General features: G+C 40.6%; 1 long non-coding RNA gene across 1 annotated transcript; it reads left to right on the top strand.

Moving 5' to 3' along the window:
• Positions 1-22,118: 22,118 nt before the first annotated feature.
• Positions 22,119-23,830, top strand: LOC142384714 (uncharacterized). The gene is made up of 3 exons (XR_012770098.1): positions 22,119-22,271; positions 22,651-23,111; positions 23,198-23,830. It is a non-coding gene; the product is annotated as an uncharacterized LOC142384714 (long non-coding RNA).
• Positions 23,831-24,748: the final 918 nt, after the last annotated feature.

The following is a 24,748-nucleotide window of genomic DNA, read 5'->3' as shown; positions in this document are numbered from 1 at the left end:
GTCATAAATTTCCTGTACATTCTATTCTTTTTTAGTGCAGACTTGTGGAGACCTGGAGTAAACCAGGGTTTGCTAAATGATTTTTCTTTTTTACTGAGCGTTTTAACCAGTGGAAAACATTTGTTGAATACAGAGTTGAATAACGCTATAAATGACTCATAAGCAAGTTCAGCATTGTCATGCGTATATACATTATCCCATGTGACATCACCAATCAGCTTCCCAAATTTGTCAGTATTTCTTTTGTTGAACACTCTTATCCTTGGGGATTTCACTATTTCCTGCTGTTTTGCTATAGTGGTTGCAGTAAGATGAAATACTGGAAAATAGTCAGATATATCACAGTAAAAGACACCAGACCTCCATATGTTACTGAGAGAGTTGGTAAATATGTTATCAATCAAGGTCGCAGATGAAGGAGTTATCCTAGTAGGTTTAGTGATATGGGGATATAGGGAATTAGCATAGAGTAAATGCAGAAAATCAGCAGTGAGGGAATGAGACTCATTTTTAAAATGATTAATGTTGAAATCACCTATGAGGAAGCATAATTTACCTTCATAATACATTATGACACAACTAGACACAAGACTAGAATTAAAATTTGCAATGCTTGTATCAGGAGGCTTGTAAATGCAACCGATGATAACATTTTTACCAGCAAAATTATCACATGAATGTATTTCAAGAAGGGTTCGACATCATTACAGGCAAAATTCAGCATAAGATCATCTCTAAGCCTATAATTAAATTTAATGTGTAGATATATGGATACCCCTCCACCAGATCTATTCTTTCTACAATGATGGAGAGCATGATCATTTGGGATGCTGTAAAGAGATGTGAATTCATAAGTTAACCAAGTTTCTTTAAATGCTATCACTGAGAATTCATGATTTAAAGAAGACAAAAAGTAACTTTTTCTTTTCTGAACCGGTGATTTTCCATCTTTTGTCATTTTCCATTTAAATGTTCACAGTTAGGTGTTTAAGTTTTCTCACACCATTAAGAGAGCAGTTTTTTCAGATATTTTGTTTTCAAGCACTACATGCCCTAACCCAAATTTTCTCTAAAAGTTTTAAAAATGGCACAAGAAGCGCTGTTTTTTTTCTTTCTTTTTGTCTAGCTTACAAACTGTGTTATATATGATAATGGACATCCTTGTCCCAAGAGAGATTTATGAGGGGGGTAATAAATACGTCATTTATGAGAGGCAATAAATGACGGGTGTCCTGATCTCCATACGTCTGGTCACATCAAAGGCTAGCTATAGCAGCTGGTTGAGGGTGGGGGGGTGAGGGGGGTGTATTTACAGCTAAGTTTGTTAGTTTTTTGGTAACAGTACTGATTCTATAAATAGATAAATTAAAAAAAAAGGTTTAGGGGTTTAATAGGATTGGTTTAGTTTAAGACGGTAAACTGTCGAGATTTTAAAAAGAGACGTGTATTCTTGAATGTTTCAAAAAAGGCAGTCAGAGAGGGTGCTCAGAAACTGGTTTTACATTTGGTTCCAACAGGCTGTTAAACTCATGTTGCCTACTTCTTGCAGCTGTAGGGAGTGGTGAGATAGAATAAAAAAAACATAGTTAGATGTAGATTGTTTCCTAACTTTAAGAACCAATGAGATGACAGGAGGGGGTGGGGTTTTTGGTAATGGATAAAAACCCTGAAGTTCTCCGTGTGTAGAGAGCGACAACGTTGTGAAAGATAGCTGATTCAAGATGAGCAGGACAAGAAGCCGTGCGGTAAAAGAAGAAGAAGAGAAATCTTCGCAAGCGCAGGAGCGGGTATTTACTCGGCGTTCACTCATTTGTGAGACTCCGGTAACGATATATCAAGATCCTCCACTGATACCAAATGCACCCAAGAAGAGTATGGTGTTTCTGTGCAGGACACAGCAACCTCCGCCTGAATCTCTACATGAAGAATGGTCGTTCAGAGATGCACAATCAGAGGGGATGGTCAGAAAGTGTTTTTTAAACTCATGTTACAAGTCAGCCAGTTGATCATTAACGCATGAGTCCGCAGCTTCAAGCTTTTATTACTATATCAATTCACAAGAGATGTGAGTTTCCCCAGCAAGGTTCCAAGGGAAGTACCCATAGTGAATGAGATTTAAAATGGTTAACCTATCTTGAAATTTACACGGGGCTCAGTCACACAAAACAGCAGGCATTCACAATGTTGCTGCGAATGGCGGGAAGCTTTTCCTGGGGGTAGTCAGCTGATAATTAACGAGTCCGGAGATTCAAGCTTTATTACTACTACTACTACTACTATTTATTACTATCTCGGGGCTGTGACTTTCCACAGTTGGCATGGCGAGAACCTGTGAGTTTTTCAGTCTCACCCCCCATAAGGTGACTTGGGGGGTGTTGCTGGTGTAATAAGAATCCAGGGGGACAGTCAGTTGATAATTAACGAATCAGCAGCTTCAAGCTTTTATTGGTGTATCAATGCACAAGAGATGTGAGTTTCCACAGCAAGGTTCCACGGGAAGTACGATGTGAATGAGTTTTAAATTGGTTAACCTATCTGCTAATTTACACGGGACTGTTGCTTCAGGCAATAGGCATGGCGGGAAACTGTTTTTCGCCAACAATTGAAGTGGGAATTGGGGGGGTCGGTCTTAAGTATAAAAAAAAAAGCGACAATCCAACAGTAGCCAAGAGGACAGCACAACATGGACTCGGGTACGCGTTAAAACTTTTTAAACCATTTACATTGAAAATAGAAATAGGTTAGAATATACAGTTCTTGTTTTCTGTAGGAAAAGCGAGTGGAGTTCGAAACCTTAGACTGACATCCAGCGATTTCGAGGATATATTCGACCAGTTTAGCAGTAAGTATTCAATCTTAATAAGATATGCATATATATATATATATATATATATATATACATTTATTCACACTTCTAATTTCAAACTGTCATCTCCAGAATCAACGGTCGATGATCTCGATGACTTTGTATTAACCCAGAGTGACTACGGTAAGTTTCTTCACAATTTCATTACCCTCTGGCTTGCGAAATGATTAATTAATGAGTCAATTAAAACTATAACCTGTTGTGGTTATTTACAGATTTATTAACAGCAGTCGAACAGCAGATCGCCAAGCGAAATGGATCAGTTTTGGAGGGGGAACTGAATTCTATTGAGCCGGCTACTAATGTTAGCAGTACTGGCCACCTATCCATGAGAGGACGGAGACGTCTAAGTCAGAAAACCGCATCTCCACGAGATCCTGGGGTAGTAACCGTTCATCGTGAAGCTACAGGGCTAACCTGAGTTCATAAGTCACCCTGTCGCAGATTTTCCCCGCGAACTGAGCAGAGGGCAGAGCCTGCAATTTTTGACATCACTCCACGGAAAATCGATGATGGGGAGTTGCCTGTGATTACACCGCGTAGCGCTGCTGTTTTGGCCGAGATACACGAACTTTGCACCCCGGCGGGGAGAACGGTCCTGCGGACCAGGTTCTGACGGAGGAGGATGGTGAAGGGGCCGAGTCCTTTGATGTCCAACCCTCTGTACAGGGTGAGTTGAAAAAACGCTTCATTCTTTTTTTTTTTTCTTTTTTTTTCTCTCAGTGGATAAGTTTACATCTGTGAATGAATACATTTGAATGTAAAACCGGACTTCCTACGTGTGTATTACGTCACTATATAACTGACGTATAAGGGGCTGGTATAACTGAGGGGGCTCCCCTTGACGCCCATCAACTCCTCATTTTTATTTATTTATTTTTGTTACAATATTTAACATGATGTGATAATAGTGCCGAACCGGACCGGGGGACAGAGAGAGAGGGAAAGCGAAGAAGAGAAAAAAAGAACAGAAACATGAAGAGACAGACATAAAAAACAATGAAAAATCCGACAACCAGCTGCTACACCTGTAAAAACAAAACTGAAGACGATTCACGGCTTTTGTGGGGAATCCAGCCTTAGAAGCACCAGGAGCACCTGTAAGCAGACAAGCAGAGAACAAACACACAAACAAACAAAAAAACACAAGCAGCAGCAATCTCATATGATACACAGGTGACCTTAAACCACAGGACAGCACAACAACTGCTTAGTGAGCTTAGTGAGCATGCTACTGGGCTAATGAATGTGTGTGTGTGTGAGTGTGAGTGTGTGTGCATGAACATGCAATACACGTAGATGGTCCCACATAATAACCATGCTTAAATATCAGTGTGTAGTGTCACAATCCCCCCCACCCCCCAGCAATCAGAAGCAGGCCGAGAGGGCCCCCAGACCCAGGCCACCAACAGCCCCCAAGGAGCACAGAACCCGGGAAGCCCACCATAGGGACAACCACGCATCCCCCAGAAGACAGCAGAGGAAGCTCCCGGACAGAACCCCCACAAGCATCGGGCAGAGCCCCCCGGCGACCAGAGGCGGCAGCCTACCAGCCCCGCCAGGCCCCCGCCACCCAGACATGGGCCGCGCGCCGGAACCGGCCCCCGCGAGCCCGAGCGCCATCAAAACCCCCCGGCAGGGGCCCCGCCCAACACCCGAGAGGGCCAGGCGCCCCAGACAGCCAACCGCAGTGGGCCAGCGCCTGCCCCAGTGCCCCTGGGCAAGTGCCCCGGGAGTCAAGACGTGCCCACAGGTGGGTGAGGCCGCGAGCAGCGGGGAGAAGCAATCCCCCCCCCCCCATCAGGAACAGCACAAGCAGGCCAGAGGACAGCAGGACCCAGACCCAGACCCAGTGACCACATTTACACTTCTTTCCAACCGTTGTATGCTGAACTGCAGCGGATGAATAAAAAGATCAAATTTGTGGAAGGATTGCCTCACTCTTTTGAAGATGAAAATCTATTTCCTCCTGATCAAAATCACTTGGTTATTCTGGATGATGTTATTTTTCAAGCGTTAAACCATCCTGAAGTGGTGAAAATTTTCACACAGTACAGACATCACAGAAATATGAGTGTCATGATGTTGACTCAGAACGTGTTTCACCAAGGAAAGTACAGTAGCACCATCAGTCTAAACAGTAATTATCTTGTGTTGTTTAAGAACCCCAGAGACAGATTGCAGGTGAATATACTAGCCCGTCAAATCTTCCCCACGCAGAAGGCTCTCTTCCTGGAAAGTTTTGAAGATGCCACCAGAGATCCGCACGGGTATTTAATCGTTGATCTCACTCATTAATGCCCAGAACTATACAGACTGAGAACAGGCTGCTTCAAGGTCAGTGGCCGGTTGTCTACATCCCAAAAGCAAAGTAATTCATCATGTCTGCGCGTATAAAAAGGAATGCTCCTTTACTCAGAGCTCTGTACCACGCCACACCTCAGAAGCGAAAAGACATTCTCACTCATTGTTCACCAGATTTGCTTTGTGTGAAATTGCTCTAAATATTTTAAAGTGTAACATTAAATTGTCACCTGCTCAATATCGGAAATTGAAAAAGCAGAAGAAAGTTATCAGACTGCTGGCTGATAAGAGAAGCGGTTTAAAACGTAAACAGTTGGCTCTCAAAAATCAAAGAGGAGGGTTTATTCTACCCATTCTAGCAGCTCTCGCACCCATAATTGGAGATCTAGTAGGTGGAATCATCAGAAGATAAAAAATCATGTCTCTCAGAACTGCACAAAAAATGTTTCTCATTTCACCCCATCAGTTCAGACATTTGACTCAACCAGAGACTTCCATCAGACAGACGGCTGGAGTAATTGGACGGTAAAATGAGAGCTATACTTGATGAGTCAGGAATGAGCTCTTATGAAAAAATTAAGAAATATGACGCTCTATTACAAAGATATCTCACCCTAATTAAACAAGGTGAGATAGAGGAACCTCGAGTGACTGTGAGTCTACAGCGTAAAAGCCTTAATGATCCAATACCTGAATCAGATTCCACTGAGACGGATCGTGTCCACGAGTCCGATCAGATAGAATTGGATGCAACTGCGAATGATGTGCTAAAAATCCTTCCTAAGCGTGATCGTCGAAATGGGGAATACATTCTGAGAAAATTATCAGAGAGAAACGGTTGGACTGCCAGAAGAGAATTTGTTTATCAGGGGCACGCTGTGAGAGGATCTGACCAGGCAATAAGCAAGCTTACTTCCGTTTTCTTTATCATGAGGTGTCGGTTGCATAATACCTTTGCAACAGACACCTCATGATAAAGAAAACGGAAGTAAGCTTGCTTATTGCCTGGTCCCAACCAAAGGAATGTGTATGGGTGGTATGGGGGAGAGAAAACTCAGAACAAAGGACCCCATTTGGCCAGACTCACATCTGGCGTCCTTATCTCACTTTGTTAATCCGTTAAAAGGGTCGTAAACAGTGAAATATCTTTTCAGGGGGGATCTTCATGTAAACATTTCTTCCTTCCCCCCCTTCTGAGCACGCTACACGTAAAAGGACAAAACCTCTCTCTTGGACTACCTTTTAACCTTAAACCTCTGTAAGAAATGAATAAAAAGACACAGTTATTTGTTTTCAATAAAAACTTTTATTGATCACAGTTTTTCAGAGTGTACAGTCTTCTTTTTGAAAAAAAAAATTTAAAAATAGGATGGAATGATCACTTTCGTGCATTCACAATTTGTAACAGTCTTTGAACATCTGTAGAGAGCAGGCTCCGTGGTGAAAAGATGTACCACTTTGCTTTCTGATACATCTCTGATATTTTTTCATAAAGTTAGATACCATCGCATCATTTTTAAGAACATCCTCGTCGTAGGAAGTTAATACTTCTTGCATAGATAACCCACAGGCTCGTCGGCAGAGGTAATAAATACAATGCTGACCGCATATGATGGACAGGGTGTTCTGAAGTTGGCGATTATAGTACAATATTTTCCGGGACCGATCGTTCAGAAATGACACAGTGTTTGACGGGTAGTGAGCAAAATCTGGCGGTAATCCATAAGAATCGAAAAAGGTGGCTTGACCTTTCTCCTCCAAAGTCAGAGCTAACCAGTGTTCTCCGGGCATGTGAGAAGGATGCGTGTTCACGATAAAGTAGGCTGGTTTTGTAAACATTTGTGTGAGTAAGGGGAGCTGGTCACAGGCCCACACGCCGCAAAACAGGTCTCCCAGTAGGTGATGCAGCAGGGTATCGATCTCGTAGTTATTCATGCTCACTCTTTTTTAACCTGTCTTCTTGAGTTAATCTCCAAAATCGAATCGTAACACGCGTAGACAACGAGAGTAGTGGTATGAGGTAGAGGGATTCTAAACCTCATTTCCAATCTTAAATTCCCGTTGGAAACAGGTGACAGCGCCTCTGTATCTTTGGCAGGGTTGAGATTGAACACAAACAGCGTGTAGCCATCGATAAACTCGTCACGACTGATACTCAGAGGGAGGTCTTTTAAATGACGGCCGGTAGCAGTGAACATGTTGTAAAATTCTCTGACTGAAATGCCTTGGTTGAACTGTGGCTGGAATGCCTTGGCGGGAACTTGTTTACCATCTTGGCAGAGGGCTAGATATTCTACATCCATATGCTTAAAATTAAAAGGTGAGAGGTTGCGTCTTCCCGTGAATGCCTCATGATGCACCATGCCTAAAACTATATATTTAGGCATTGTTCCCAAAAAGAGATTCTCCTGATTACATATCCTCGAGTTTTCAGGAATAGAGTATGTTTCTATCTATAGATCCAGCCGTATCTTTATAGTAAAGACCTGCGCTGAACTGACTCTTTAATGTATCTTCAGAAAAGTTGAGCAGAGTCTCAATCATGGCTTTATAAGGATGTGTGGCACTAGATTGTGAAATTAATCTATCTCCCAGAGTAACATCACATTGACTGAAAAGTGTATTGAGAGGATAATTGATGAGACCCACTGCAGCATCATTTGCAAGGTCAGTACCATCTGCATTGACAATCTTCACGCAGAGATGTAACAAGGTGTCATTCAGATCAAGATATCTTTCACCATCTCCAGGTATAAAAAACTCAATCGGTCCGTTCTCAGTAATGGCGGAAATTGGCATAATTTCTGTGTAGACCTTATCCTCGATAGATAGCTGGGTCATATGTACTGAAAACAAGTCCAATTCTGCCAGGGTGCATTCAGGGGATTTGTGTTGCAAAAGAGCCATGTTTTATTCTCTCCCCCGTGCTCTTTCTTTTTTATGATTCAATGGAATATATCTCTGCTCCGTGCTGACTTCCTACCCCTAGGTCTGTTTTTTCCAACTGACTTCTTCTTTTTAGCCGCCCTCTGTATTTGTACTCTCCTCACACGTTCACCTGGTGGTCGCTTCCTAGGTCTTCGTGACAGAACCATTATCCCCGACCCCTCCTGACCACCCATCTCTGCAGAACCCGATATTTTTCTCATGGCATTATCTATGACATCTGACGCAATATTTGTAGCCGCTGTTTTCAGATGCGGCTTAGCTATAGCAAAACCTCTTTTAACTAAGGGCGCTACGAAGCGAAATAATTTTGAAAAAATAGACCCTATCCCCCGACCGTACATTACAGGTGCTCCATAAAAGCCGGGCAGACTGCCTCCGACCTGATTCTGATAATAGCTCACAAAACGCTGCGGGTCATCCCTCATGTTCATTTTAACCATGTTGCTCTGTCTCGTTATCGTTTTTTTTTTTTTTTTTCCTGACACAGGCGTCACCTCAGGCTTAATGTTAACCTGATGTCTTACTCTCTCGGTGATATCCGACTGAATGACCGCCATTTCATAACGTGCTGCCTTTTCACTGGTCGGAAATGTAATCTCACAATGGTTTTCCTGTAAGTAAAATTTACAGGAACATTCTGATCTGTTTTGATCTCTATCTGAATATTTTCAATGTGCCTCTTTGCTACAGGTAGATAGTTGACTGGGTTGAAAGTATGCGTGATTATATCACCAAACTTCCCCTCTACTCTAACTGTTCGTAAGAGAGGTGCGTACGCATCACCAACAATTTGGGGGGCAACCACGTCGCTGTAACAATAAAGCTGATAGAAACCTGATTTTAAGTCCATCGGATGAGGTGCCCTCCTTGTATCAAACATGATCCATTTACCCTGCTCTACACCTAACATGTAGCACATTGGTGGATAAAAACGCAGATTATACTGGCCACCGGCCTGATACATAAGTCTATTTTCAACCGTATCTAGATGGAGATAGATATCAGAATCTATTTTTCTAAGGTGGCCCTCAATCTCTGCCCTGAGTTGATACAAATCTTTAAAATGCCCGCATCCTATATTCTGACGGTGGACCTTTTCCGCACCCGTCTTTCTCCACTCAAAATAAGACTGACCCCTCTGGACATTGTGCCATGTGTGCGGATAAGAAATCTCTGTTAAGGCAACCTGCCACGAACCCTGTAAGTCGATGTGTTGGGCCAGGTCGACACGGAAGCTCGAGCTAGAATTATTCTTAAAAACGTTGAGACTGGCGTTAGACGGCAGGGTGATATAAAACCCTTCGTCCTCTACAGTTCGGTTCATGGTGTAAAGTCAATGGTGAGGGGGGTGGTGAAGTCCTCTCTTATATACTGCGAAGGTCGCTGGCTCTAACCCAGCTGTTGAATTTCTCAGGACAGTTTTTCCATCGGACAAAGACCTGTTTTACACCTCCGACGTTGCGTCGTTTTGATACCTCCTTCACTTGGTACATCTTGTCTTTACTCAGCTGGACTTTCTGGAGCTCCTCCACATAGAAGGAACCCTCGATTGACTCTCCATCAAAATCTTTGAGTTTGTACACACGAGGATATCGGGCAATCTGGTCACTCACTGTAAACACCTCATCTGTGTAACTTTGTTCATATTTTTTGTCAAACACACCTCGCAGTTTAGATATTCTTACAGTATCCCCTATTTTAAATCTCTTCTTCGTGTCTGTACGTCGCTGACCTGAAGTACTTCCATACAGGTTTTTAAACACTTGAAGGGTATTTTCTAAAGTCACCTGCATTGGTAACATTTTGATGCTTGAATGGTAACTATGGTTGTAACTTTTCACAAGATCCTGCAGGACATCCAGGTATCGACGGGTGTTGTTAGCAGTAAAAAATCTCCACATCCTCGTTTTTAAAGTCCGGTTAAACCTCTCAATCACAGATGCTTTTACTTCGCTAGGTGTGGCGAAATGTTTAATGCTGTGACGGTCCAATAAAGCCTTAAATTTCTTGTTAAAAAATTCTTTACCGGCATCTGTTTGAAGTTTTTTAGGTGTCTCACTTTCTCTAAAAACAGATTAAAAAACTTTCACCACCTCTGCAGCGGTTTTTCTCTTGAGAGCACGAACGTATGCCTTTTTTGAAAATACATCAATAACAGTTAATAGGTAATTATAACCATTGTTGTGTTCCTTCAGGGCCTGCATGTCACAGAGATCTGCCTGGAATTGTTTTAAAGGGCTAGTGACAAAAACTCTATTTCTCGGAAAATGTATTCTCGCTGGTTTATGGAGAGTATACGCGTCTTGCTTTGATACAAACTCTTCAACTTTTTCATGTGTAACTTTCTTACCATTTTCATACTGCACAGTTTTACGTAACCTCTCTACTCCACCAAAAGTACCTGGGCAGCCGGGATCGTAGTAAGCCTTTTTCATTAATCTCTCTTCAGTCATCTTATCTTATGCAGGTTCACAGTTGTACTGATGAAAAACATAAAACGCCACCATATTTCAACCGTATCTTTTATTACGCACACACACATACACACACATATACATATTCGTGAAAAAAAAAAAGCATGAATGGTAGTAATATACAAAAGGAAGAAGAATTTAAGAAGAAGAAAGAAGTTAAATGATATAACAACATCACACATGATTACACCACTAGTCTAAACACTTCTAAAATAAGTGAGTGAAAAAAAAAATAATAATAATAAAAAAAATAAAAAAAAGTTATAACCCTCCTCTTCAACCCTCCCAAAACTTTGTCATGCCTTGAAGCTGCTGCATTTTCTCTGCATCCTCTCCAATCAACTGCTCGTACATGTCATGGGGTATAGATTTGTTTCATCAGCGTCAGTTCGTACAAGTAAGCTTCTGCCACAGCCCTGACTCTCCCATCGTCTTCACGGATCCTGCGCGCAGTCAGAAGATGCTGAATAGAAGCAATCGTTGATTATAAAGTTTCCGCATCAGTCTATAGTAGTGGGCATGGAAGAAATCGTCCTCCACCACATCCTTACACTGATGTTCTCGTAAACTGGGATGGTCCACGCTGCAGCCGTAGCAACACTCCACCATGAATTTTTTGATGGTCTCATTCAAGAGATGCAACACGGCTGTTTTCACAACTTTGATGAAACCTGCGTGCACCCACCCGTCAAATTCAACCTCCACCTCTCCTCTTTCATCCACGTCCTCCGCTCCACGGTCATCCTGAGTGCCTGCCGATGCACCCTGGCCTGATGGAAGTTGGGAGTCCTCCTGCTCGTCAGACTCAACTTCCTCTGGTATTATGGCCATGGTGTTGATGCTTGATCCTACCCGGTAGAGCGTTAAGACGCAGTCATCAGGTGCCGTGGGGGAGAACTCAATCTCGAGAGAAGAGGAGGATAAGTTTTCGGGTGAAGTCGGCGGTGAAGGAGGGTGATACGGTTCCATGCTGTATCTGCCACTGTCTGGTGATCCATACTGCGGTGATGCTGACGGGCTCCCAGGCTGCACCAAGATCGGCGGAGAAGCCTCCAGTGAACTACATTCAGGGATCTCCCCAGACATTGTCTTCTGTACATTAGTTCTCATCCTGTTCCTTGTCTCGATTGCAGGGTGAGTGATGGAATGTCTCTTTTATAAACATGAAGGAATGGGTGTGGTTAATGTCCGGGGGGTGGAGGATGAGGAGGTAACACCTCATTGGTGGCGTGTCTATAGAGCCAGTGTCTTCTTGACTGCCAGAATTTCAACCCAATTCTGACAGCTCCGGAAGAGCAAGTAAATACGGCCCGCTATTTCATTCATCTTCTCAACCCATGCAGCTCGAGGTATTGCTAGCACCCTCCTAAACACACCACAGTCTGAGTTAAAACACTCAAGAACAAAAAGATCTGCGTCTGCCGTCTCATTAGGTTTCCGATAGCTTGCACGAAAGAACCAGCGACCAGTGACGGCTGTTCTCGACTGCCACACCGCATTGAAAGCCATCCTTCTTTGAGCTAGCTCGATGTCATTTAGAGGAGTCACCAATCTCGGGCGTTTAGCTGCAGACGCTCCCTGGATTTCTCCAGGGTCTTCCTTCACTGTTGCCGCATTCCCAGATGGATCCAAACCTCCAGGAGAACGGGGAGTTGCTAGCTTCAATACTCCCCAATCGTTGGAGGTTAGCGTGCCCACACTGGTCAGAGGCCCCAGCTTCTCATCATCCGCGTCAAGCTGATACAGACAGAGGCAGAGGTCGCCTGTTTCATACTTGAACACATACCCCCATTTTCCGTGCATTCCATAGGACTCCAACGACCATTCTTCATGTAGAGATTCAGGCGGAGGTTGCTGTGTCCTGCACAGAAACACCATACTCTTCTTGGGTGCATTTGGTATCAGTGGAGGATCTTGATATATCGTTACCGGAGTCTCACAAATGAGTGAACGCCGAGTAAATACCTGCTCCTGCGCTTGCGAAGATTTCTCTTCTTCTTCTTTTACCGCACGGCTTCTTGTCCTGCTCATCGTGAATCAGCTATCTTTCACAACGTTGTCGCTCTCTACACACGGAGCACTTCAGGGTTTTTATCCATTACCAAAAACCCCACCCCCTCCTGTCATCTCATTGGTTCTTAAAGTTAGGAAACAATCTACATCTAACTATGTTTTTTTATTCTATCTCACCACTCCCTACAGCTGTAGGGTGGGTAAATCTCGACAGTTTACCGTCTTAAACTAAACCACTCCTATTAAACCCCTAAACCTTTTTTTTTATTTATCTATTTATAGAATCAGTACTGTTACCAAAAAACTAACGAACTTAGCTGTAAATACACCCCCCTCACCCCCCCACCCTCAACCAGCTGCTATAGCTAGCCTTTGATGTGACCAGACGTATGGAGATCAGGACACCCGTCCTTTATTGCCTCTCATAAATGACGTATTTATTACCCCCCTCATAAATCTCTCTTGACACAAGGATATACATTATCATATATTGTGTAGAATGTGTTGAATCAATAAGCAGTGGGTAGGTTGCTGAGGTGACTCTTCCTGTAGTATCAAAAGACACGTAACTGAAAGAGAAACAATCTTCTTTTTTGCCTTCACTGTTGATGTGACTGTTTGACTGTTGTTGAAGACTTGTTATTTTTCCTTTTTCATACATTGTAGTGCACTGCTTTTGGCTTGCTGAATACAACTGTAGCAGGCTCATTTGACCCACTAAAAAGACAGAATACTTTGTTCTCTCTTTGGTTTCTCAAATTCATCTGATCCAAAAAGCTTCCCGTCAGGTAAAGCCTCCTTGTTTTCTAAATAGCTCCATAGAAATTATAGATGAAGATGGCTTGAGCTTTTAAATGTACCATTTCAACTGCTTTATTGTAATTTGAATCCAGGAATTTGCAACTTTCTTTGAGGGAATTTTCTTTCCTTCTAAGAAACAGATCTCTGTAACACATGCTGTTTTATTATTGTGCAATAAAATTATTATTGTCTGTCTGTAGATTCACTATGAGATACATGGTGATCAAAAGTAAGTTCTGAAATGCCATAAAAAGTGTAACTTTGTATATTTATAAGTCTTTCTTTTCTCTTTATATAGATTCAAATATGGCTGGGGAGATGAAACAATGGCTCTCTAATGTGTTGGGAGAAATGAAGAAGAGCACTCTGGCAGCAAATCTTTGTTTTGCACTCGTCCTTTTTATCTTAGAGAAGATTGCGGAGTTTGAGTTTCCATGCCCTTGCAATCCTAATTGGAATCGTTCGTTTGCTTCAGCCTTTTTTTTCGTTCCGGCCCTCATAGTTTTCATGCTCATGTGTGTGATTAAAGGATGCAAGTGTGAGGACCCGTGTGCAGATTTCGGGTACATCACAGTTCCTCCCATAACATGGTTGATTATAGTGTTTCTTGATGGTCGGTATTATGCCTGTTTAAGAGCATCCTGGTCAGGAAAATATGAAATCATTAATGGCTCTACATGCCAGTATTGGTGTAAACCAGCCAACTTATCTGGAGAGTTTCTGAGCCAAACACAGGGATGGTATTCTGAATCACAGGTAAGGAAGAAGCTGATGGTTCTAAAGTTTTGCACCAGTCAGTAATTTGATTGATGAGAAATGATCTTGTTGAACAATGCAAAATAAATGCATGTTTTCACATTTATTTCTTTATTGTTTGGTCTAGTTCATTGGATTCATGGTAGCACTGGGGCTGACTGCACTCTATTCACTCTATTGGTGCTACTACTGGAAGTGTTCAACCAACAAAACAGAAGATGGAAGAGCTGTTGTCATGGAGATGGCACATAGACCGGATGAAGTGGAGCAAATAAAGACAACTGAAAACCAAGTGGCTTGAAGCCTTAAATTTCTCTTACAATTATATTTAATTAAAGATTAACAGGAAATTTGGGGTGAAGCAGGGTTGTGCTTTCATCGGTATTACAACTTGGCCGTTATGACAGAAAGTTTAATAAGTAACTGAGTTATTTTAGACAAATGAAACTTAGTTAAATTTACTCTAAAACAAGTTTCTGCTCCCTCAGATGTACAGTAAAAGTTCTGTTTGAATCAGTGTATTTTGGGACTGTCACATATTCTATACAAGTGTAATGAAGTGAAAACATAATTTCATTTAAGGCATAATATACTGAACTGCACTATTTATGGAAGTGTTTCTGGTGGTTATTAGAAACATCCTTAGCTACGTGTAGAAGCTTAAATACTTTCCTCTGCGTGGTTTTCAATATGCTTTTTATTCTACATTTCTGAAGAGCAATATTCATGAGCATCAACATGGTACTGACGCACCTACTGTAATCTGATCGTGTGCATATGTTCCAAATCCAAAAAAGATTGTTTCAGCTTCAAGTTGAACCTGGGTTTGACTTTCAGGTGACATTTTCTTTTTCCTTGTATCCCGTGTTCATGCATTGTGTGTATTGTTTTCTAAATTGTTTTTAAACCACGTAACTCTTGAGTCTGCTGTGCTGGCCTTTTATTTTCTTTGGGTTTGCCAGCATGACAGTAATAGTTCATTAATCCCTATGTGGGCCTCTGTTACTTCAGGAAGCCCCAGAATCTGTACTTCTCATGTTTAAACTTAAATAACATTCATAGTTTACCCAAAGCATGCTGTCATGTTCTTTAAAAAAAAAGTGTGAAATATTTGTAATAAATAAAAACTTTTTCAGTACTTCTGTGATTATTTTGTTGCTAAAATAGTTTATAGTTTAAATAGTTTATTTTTATAACTCAACATCAATAAGAACTATTATCTCATTCTATTCAAAACTCTTCCTTAATCTTGTTCAACTCTGAATTCACCGACTTGTCCTGCAATTATTAAAGCGCATTATTTATCATTATTGAAGAAAAACATTTACACTAATGCAAGCAAAGGAAGCTTATTCAGCCAAACTTCAATAGCAGGAGATCATCAACTACTTCGGTCCAACATTTCTTTCTTGTGTTCTCATCTACTGTCAGATTATTACAAGCAAAGTTAGATGTCTAGATAGTTAACAGTATATACATATAAACACGCACAAATATACATATATATATTTGTAAACAAGAAATATATATATAAATACGCAGGACACAACAGTCTGGATAAAATGGATGACGATGGAGGTAAAAAAGCGCAGCTGAGCAGGGAAACAATAAACTAAACTTGGAAAACAAACTAAAGAAAGAACCTCACAGGGAGATAACCAGACGAGAGCAGCAATGAAACCCAATTAATGTGAGTGTCAAAGAGGATCTGACGAGGACTGAGATCCACAGAAGAGCATATATACTGAGGGGAACTAATGCAAAGTGACTGCAGCCGTGACTGAGCAGAGACAGACAGATGTGAAAGAGACCAGGGGAGAAGACCAAGGAACCTGAGGACATCTAGTGGTGATGACAAGAAACAAAATCTAAACCCCTGCATTCAGTTCCACTTCAATAGTTTAAGGTCATTTAATTGTCTTAGTTAATGAAAATAATATCTATATATGTAAAGGAACATGTTTGGCATTGCTCATGTTATCATCATTTATAAATGTGTTTAAATAAGGGGTTTTGCCTATTGTATAAAAAGAGGAATCAATGCTTTGGTTCATTTGAGCTTTAGTTACACATGTGCCAAGAGAGGGAAGCAAGACACATGCTAAAATGAAAGGAATGCACATGAAGCTGCACGCTGTGATAACTTCTATTCCGAAGAGACTGAAGTGAAGACTGTTGCTGCCAGATGTGTTTCTTATAACCCCTTATGAGTTTAATGCGGCCAATGAGGTATGTAAATTTGTGTTTCACCATGTTGACAGGATAATATACTTGCTAATGTGTCAGTCAATTTGTGATAATCTACATACATTTAATGAAAAAAAATTATTACAAGACTACTAGTTTGCAGCTGTTGATATAGTTATGAAAACTGTATTTGTGTTGCTGAAATATTTTGGTGTTTATTCCATGTGAAAATGATCCACAGGCACACATGTGCAAATAAATGATAGCAAACAAAGAAAAGTTGGTACATTTTTAGTATCACACAACTGTTGTTCAAATCTTTGTCATGCTGACCCCTTTATTCCCTCTGTGTTTGCCAGCATGACAATAACAAATCTTGAATCCCTTTGTGGGCCTGTGTTATTTCAAGAAGTCCCAAATTACATAAGACCCACGTATGTAAAAACAAAAATGAAACATTTTCAATACTTCTGTGATTACATCAAATCAAATCAAACTTTATTTATATAGCACCTTTCATACTAAAAAGCAGCACAAAGTGCTTTACATAATAAAATCAATAATCAAATCAATTCATGCATAAACTCACACACAACATCACACCGACAACCACACTGCACACATACCACCCCCCCCACCCCCCAGAATGAGCAACATCAATATCAACAACAATCAACATTAAAATCAAATGTTCAACTTGACTTCAGTAAAGACTATTGTCTCATTTAATTTGAATTTGCATCCCATGTCTTAGTAAAATCCTAATTCACCGACTTGTTTATGTTTATGTTTATGCATTCAGCAGACACTTTTATCCAAAGCAACTTACAAATGAGGATATAACATTACAGCTAACATCAAAGCTAACAATAAGCTACATAGAATGAAACCACTAGTCAGACTCTGTCAGAGGTGAGAAGGGTGACAGTGTAGAGATAAAGTGCAGGCATAGAGGGAAGCACAGGGTAAGTGTTCGGGTAAAATAGGGTAAAAGACTGTAATTAATGAAGTGCATTATCTATCATCACTGAAGGAAAACATTTGCATGACTGCAAACAAAGGAAACTTATTCAGCCCATCTTCAATGGCAGGAGAACATCATTTGATACTCAGGTTGTAGTCCTTTGTAGTAGTTCTTTTGTTGATTATTTTCAAAGGACATCAGTAATGTTGTTCTGTTTTTTTTTGCACAGAATTTGCATTTGAATAAAATCTCAAATTTGAAGATCTTGCACACCTTTGGTTTCTTTTCAACAGGTGCAACGGAAACGTTCTTCAGTCTTCTAACTTTAATGTTGAAATAAACAATGAAAAGGAGTGAAACTTGTTTTCCAGTAAAGTTAATTACACGCAAAAGCGCTGTGCACATGACTTACTTCCTCTGTGAATAATGTAATTTATGATGAAAACATTTCCAACAATATGCACACAAATGACCTGCCAGGGATTTCTTGGATTATCTGAAGCCACATGAATCGCTCTCCAACTTCAATGTTGCACAATAATGTCAAAGAATTGTCAATTCTGACCAATCGGACAGGGACACACCACTATTTCACTGTTTACAATGTGGGGGAGACAAATGCAGGCTCATGCGCTGATAAACCAAATGAAGCAAAAGAAAATGTTTATTCTCAAGAAAACCTGAATCCCTGCAGCAGGGAGAAACAAAACAGAGACCTAAACCAAAAAGCAGTTTGAGCAGGAAAGAAAAGCAGGTCCAACTCAACAGTAATGCTAGTCTCAATACAGAAAAAAGGAACGCCTGGTTCATGGGTCTTTAGGGGCTCTTGACGGGTCGGGGCTCAGCATTCAAGGACTCTGCGTTAGACAAAAGCAGGAAGCAACTGAGACAGAAAACACTTATCTCTACAAAATAAAACAAAAAGCAGAACTAACAAGAATACTAATCACAAAGCACAATCACAAATCTTCTCTTTTCTAAGGTTATGTGCACTAAATGTATGCATGAAGCCTTTTTATTCACATGATGAAGCAAGAAAGAGGTTATTTTTTCCTTCTCAGCATACAGCACAGATTTACTCACACACACATTCTCTCTATCAAACCAGTTCACACACTCACAGTCAGCTGCCTGTCAGTCAGTCAGATATTCCACTCAAGAAATATGATGCTTAATCTTCATAACTTTACGTTATTTAGTTCCTTTTTATTTCAAATATTTAAGGAGATATTGTCATGGACAGAATATGTGATGATAAACATTTTAGTTTATTCAGGGAATCGGGGAGGCTGATTCATCATATTCATCATAACAAAGGGGGGAAAGCTGTATCAGGATCTTCCACCATGTCCCCCCGGGACTCCTGCTGTGGACTTGTCACCAGATTAGAATTAATGTTGGGCGTAGCTGCAGTGGTTAGACACTCACAAGCAACGTAGCAAGATGCAGAGGGGCATTGCACAGCAGTGATTGCAGGAGCTTGGGTCTGCCAGCAACGCCTGAGCGGGCTTCTAGCCCATGGATGCAGTGCAGAGTGTTTGGGGGTCCTTCTATGAGATAGTCAACCCTCAAGTGACAGGATAAGGTCTGCACACAACGGTATTCCGCTGCAAGGAACCAACAGTAGCCTGAATGCATCATGCTTGTGAATGTAAAAGAACAAAAAAAGCACAGACAAGCTAACCTTGTTTGCTGGTCTGAATACAGCAGGTTGGCCACAACACAAAATACAAAACCTGTGTACCACACACTTTCTTGACAAAAATGTGAAGAGTCAATCCCAAAACCAGAAAACCTGCATCCAGAGATTACTTTAATGCAGTGGTTCTCAAACTTTTTTGGTCATTCCCCACTTTGAACAGGTGGGGATTTCCAAGCCCCACCTGCCCCTGTCGCCCCAACAAAAATATTGACAAATTACATTTCAACTTTATTGAACTAACACCAAGTAACATCATATTTTATAATGAATCAAAATCAATAACATCAAATAACACAAAGTTCAAAAAGATCAAATAAAAGTGTTTCATTTGCAATCTGTGCAAAAAACAAAAACAACTAAAATTTATCCCTGCATTAGGCTACCTTTACACGGAAACGATCTGAAACCAAAACGCAAAAGTGGCGTTTCGTTTTCACTTTTAAATCTGCATTTAGACGAGCGTGCATACGGAAACGCAAAAGTGTGTGACGTTTCATATTTATCGATGCAGTAAACACCCACAGCTGTCTAGGTCGCCTGCTCTCTCTATGAACTTCAAGAATTTCGCAAAAAAGGTTTTGCGTTTTTAACCCGTTTTCGTTTCCGTGTAAAGTGCCCCTTAGTGGCTGCAATGAGCCTGTTTTGCACTGAACAACTTCTCAAAACGTGGTTGCAGGCTTGAAACTGCCACTCTCAGGGGCACTTTACACGGAAACGAAAACGGGTTAAAAACGCAAAACCTTTTTGCGGATGCACTATATCGTTTAGATGGTAACGCCGTTTTGGGGGCATGAAAACGCAAAAAAGTGAAACCGCCCTCCAGAGTGGAATTCTTGAAAACGCTCCACTGTCGCGCCACCGTGTAAAGGATGAAAAACGCAAAACAGTAAATATTTACTAGTATAGTATAGAATAGTATAGAATAGTATAGTATAGTAAATATAGAGTAATATAGAGTCCGCATTGTGGTCAAAGTCAAAATATGTTCTAGTATCACCGGCCGCGCTGATCGAATTTTCTTCTGCTGGTGATGCCTGTGACGTGATGACGTCAGCGATGACGTATTTTTGTCCCCTTTCCTGCACTTGAGAAATTCGTATTCGTAACTTTTGAATTCGTAACTTTTTGATTCGTAACTTTTGAATTCGTAACTTTTTGATTCGTAACTTTTCAATTCGTATTTTGACAAATATGAAAACACAACCCATTATAAACACAGATGGACTCATTTTTAGAGATTGCACATATTTATTTTATGCTCAACTACAACCAAAGACGCACACATTTCCCAAATATGCGCGGATTACTTGCACGGATGCACGTTTCTTTTTGACCGATTTCTTACCCCATATCCGTGCCCCACACTTTGAGAAGCACTGCCATAGTGAGATACTCGGCGTGGTTTGACATCGAACTTTTGATAAAGCTAATATCGGTGGCTCAGGTGAGCCTGAAACATCCCAGCTATGCTGCTATAGGCCCAGACTGCAGGGGCACCTCCCATGATGCACCCTTCCTCCCTCTGCTCTGTTAAATTCTTCATGTACGTATGAAATTATTGCTTAATCAACTTGTGTTTCTCTTTCTTAGCAGGTATCCCTGGGCTGTTGTTATGATGTTTGCTATCCCCTCTTTCTTGTCCTGTTTCGCCAGTCGAGGCGAATTTGGAATTTAATAAATTGGATTTGATTGGATTATGATTTTATTACGATGAATTGGATGAGCTTCAACTAAATCATATCTTTGAAGTGCCTCGAGATTGTTAGTCCCAAGCCTGGGTGAAAAAGGAGGAGGCCGGTCACCCTGCCAATGTGACCAGATCTAGGAAGCTAGATCACCAGTTGCTTGAGAAAATCAGGTAAGAAAGTTCATCATAGACATTACCTCATCGATACTTGTGCCTAATACCATTTGTGTGGCAGCCGATGAGCCAGCATTGGGGAACCAGGATGCTGGTGAGGAAGAAGCTCATTACAGCTCACCATGGTGCAGATAGATCTGGCAGAGAATGATGGTGTATTTCAGAAATGGGATTTTTAGACAATTTTAACATCAATGACAATGGATTTCATCCTCTATCATTCGCAGCATTTAACAACCTTCGAGGAGGACCTGAAAGCCCGCCGACTCTCGACCTCATACAGGCAAAGGCCACTGAAAGACCTCACAGTAAATGAGAGAGCATCATTGAAGAAAGGGGGCAACAACCAGCACCCACAGCAACGTACCTGCTGCGAGGTCGACCTCCCCCATCAATTGTCAGTTAGAGCCTGAAGGAAGGAATTTCATTATCAGCGCATTAAGTCAAATGAAATGGGCTTAACTGGGTTTAAGTTACTTTATAATTGATTATGAATTTGAAATGTTGCTAATTTGTGTGCTTGTTGACTGTAAGGAAAAGGAAAATTGCATGTGGTCTTTGATAAAAGAAAATATAGTGGGTGGGGACGCACTTTCCGTTCCGCTAATTCACTCCATTATCTTTTTTTAAAAAAAGGAAGTTGAAAGTGGAAAACGGGCGTATCATTCTTGACAGCTGAATCTGAAAGTATAACACCGCAAACAGCATAAGTGGAGCAGAAGAAATTAAGATTCCCACAGACATATGGAGCACTATTATCAGATAGATAAGAGTGTACAGTTACAGTTTGGCAAACAGAACAAAAGCAACCCCAATTACACGATCGAAGCCAAAACTCAGAAATGAGTCGGTAAATTTGTCGGTAAATCACACATTTTGGTATGTGACTGTCAAAAAAAGAAAGAGGAAGTGTTTTTTTTTCCTTTTGATTTGCATTGCATGCTGCATTAACGCTGTGTTTGTGAGTGTTTGATATGTACTGGTGTTTGTTGTCTGTTGTAATTTAAATATTCATCATATAGGTACCATAAAACAAATCGCATGCTTTTGAAGCAAATCATGCAGCATGTGTGCTTCAAGGCAACATCTGTGTTAATAACTTCTTTATTTGGTCATGTGCGAGATCATTAGCAGTGGGTAGGTCAGTAAGGTCACTCCTCCTGTAGTTTCCTGAGTATTAAAAGACGTGTAACTGAAAAAGAAACACAAATGTCAGCATTTGCTTTCGATAGACTTTGAGGGACCTTTTTGCCTTCATTGCTGGCTCAGCTGTTTGGCTGTCGCTGAAAACTTGTTGAGTTTTCCATTGTCTTTAAGACTTTCGCAGGCTCATTTGACCCTCTGAAAAGACAGAACTCCCTTTAATTTTCCTGATCACAAACTCTTCACTTCAGGTAAAGCCTCCTTGTTTTCTTATCTAGTCACAAAGAAATTTTAGATGTAGATAGCTTGAGCTTTTAAACGTAACTTTCAACCACTTTGTTGGAATTCGCATAGGGTTTGAACATTTCCACAAAAAAGGGATCTCAATAACACGTGCTGTTTTTTTAACACGCACTAATCATTCAATGTATCACTCAGCTATTTATTTCCATAAGCCCCACGTCATTATTTAATGTGCACTGTTGGACTTAATGAACATTTCCTATAGTCGTGTTAAACAATCACAATACTGTCCGTTTGTAGATGACCAAAAGTAGTTTTAAATGTTTTAAAATGTCATATAAAGTTTAACTTTGTATATTTCTAAGTCTTTCTTTTCTTGTTATATAGACCTAAATATGGAGAAGAAGGAACAATGGATCTCTAAAGTGACGGAAAAAATAAGAAATAGCCCAGTAGCGGCAAATTTTTGTTTTGGAGTCATCCTGTTTTCCTTTGAGAAGATTGTACAGATTGAGTTTGCATGCCCTTGCAACTCCAAGTGGAATCTTTGGATTGCTTCGGTCTTCTTCATTGTTCCGGCCCTCATAGTCTTTATGCTCATGTGTGTGATTAGAAGGTGCAAGTGTAAGATGTCATTCTGTGAGGATTTCTGGTACAGCTCATTCCCTGCCATAACGTGGATGGCAATAGTGTTCCTGGATGGTCGGTATTACACCTGTGCAAAAACACCATGGTCAGGGAAATACGAAATCATCGACGGCTCTGCACCTCACCGATGGTGTAAACCATCAGCCAACTCATCTGAAGAGTTTCTGAGCCAAACACAGGGATGGTATTCTCAATCTCAGGTAAGGAACAATCTGATGTTTCTAAAGTTTTGCTCAGTAATTATGTTGTTGAACAACGCTAACGCTTATTTATTGTTTTGATCTAGTTAATTGGATTCATGGTGGCGCTGATGCTGACTGTTTTCTACTCAGCCTATTGGTGCTGCTGCAATAAGAGCCCAACAAATGAAGCTGAAGTTAAAGGCGCTTTTGAAATGGAGATTGTAAAAAGACAGCCAGAGCTGGAGCCTTTGAACGGCCCTTAATTACACTTAAAAACAACAGAAAAACATGGGACGTGATGCTGTAAATTGGTCTTACAATTGTCTAAATAAAGAAATGGGAAATTTGGGGTGAAGCTGGGGTTATGCTTTCATATGTCTGCTCCAATAAAATATAGTTAAATCTACTCCAAAAGAAAGTTTCTGTACAGTTTGATTGTATATCATATAAAAGTACAGTTAAGTTAAACCATCATTTGATTTGAGCTATGTCTTAGTATACTTAACAGCATTATTCATAGAAGCGTTTATGTGTTTATTAGAAACACCCCTCGCTATGTGTATAAGCTTAAATGGTTGGAGCTTGTACTTTTTTCTCTGCGTGGTTTTCAATATGCTTTTTATCGTGTATTTCTGAAGAGCAATGTTCATGAGCATCAAATGACTATTAGCCTACCTACTGTAATGTGATTTTGTACATAATTTCCAAGTCTGGTAAAGAATAAATCTTAAAACCAAGTTTAATCTGGTTTTGATATGAAATACTACTCATAGGAAGCATTTTCTTTCTCCTTGTACCCAGCGCCCATGCATTGTGTAGTTTGTAGATAGATGTTTAAAAACCATGTAACTTTTGTCACACACTTTGCTGTGTACTGGCTCTTTATTCCCTTTGGCTTTGCCAGCATGACAATATTAAATCTTGAATCCCCCATGTGTCCCTACGTTACCTCTGGAAGTAACAAAATAACCAATGTTTAAACAACTCAAATTACAGTCATAGATTGCCCAAAGCATGAAATTACATGTTGTTAAAAAAAGACAAAAAGGGACATACGTAATAAAAGAAAGATGCTGAAAATTTGTAAAAAATTAACAAAAAAAACATTAAAAAAAACAGTTGAGACTATTATTATTCAAGTACATTGTTACTTCTGGAAGTCCCAAGTTCTAAAAAATAATAATAAAATAAAAGTTATTCATACATACGCACACAAATTGTTAATCTATACTACTTTTACCTCTGCCTGCACTATGGAAATCACTAAAGAACAGTGTTCCTCCTTTGTAGTGCTCTCTTAATTTTTCACTGCAATTGTCTTCAGTCATTTATATTACAAAGCTGGTGGAGAAAAGACCAAAAACGCTGGAAACAGTCCAACAAGAGTCTATTTAAGTGGCCTCCATCAATGTCCTTACCAATCACCAAAAAGCTGGAAAATAAATCAAAAAGAAAACACACATAAAACAAGGAGATGAACAGAAAAGAAACACAGTGGAACCCAAACTGGTGTAAGTGACAACAAGAATCTGACGCATATATACTGAGGGGAACTAAGGAGAAAGTGGCTGCAGCTGTGACTGAGTAGAGACAGGCGTGAAAGAGACCAGGGTAAAAGATCAAGACAACTGAGGACATCTAGGGGTAATGACGAG

The sequence above is a fragment of the Odontesthes bonariensis genome, chromosome 7 (genome assembly GCF_027942865.1).
Source record: "Odontesthes bonariensis isolate fOdoBon6 chromosome 7, fOdoBon6.hap1, whole genome shotgun sequence".
Lineage (NCBI taxonomy): Eukaryota > Metazoa > Chordata > Actinopteri > Atheriniformes > Atherinopsidae > Odontesthes > Odontesthes bonariensis.
This window is presented reverse-complemented; position numbering and strand designations above follow the sequence as displayed.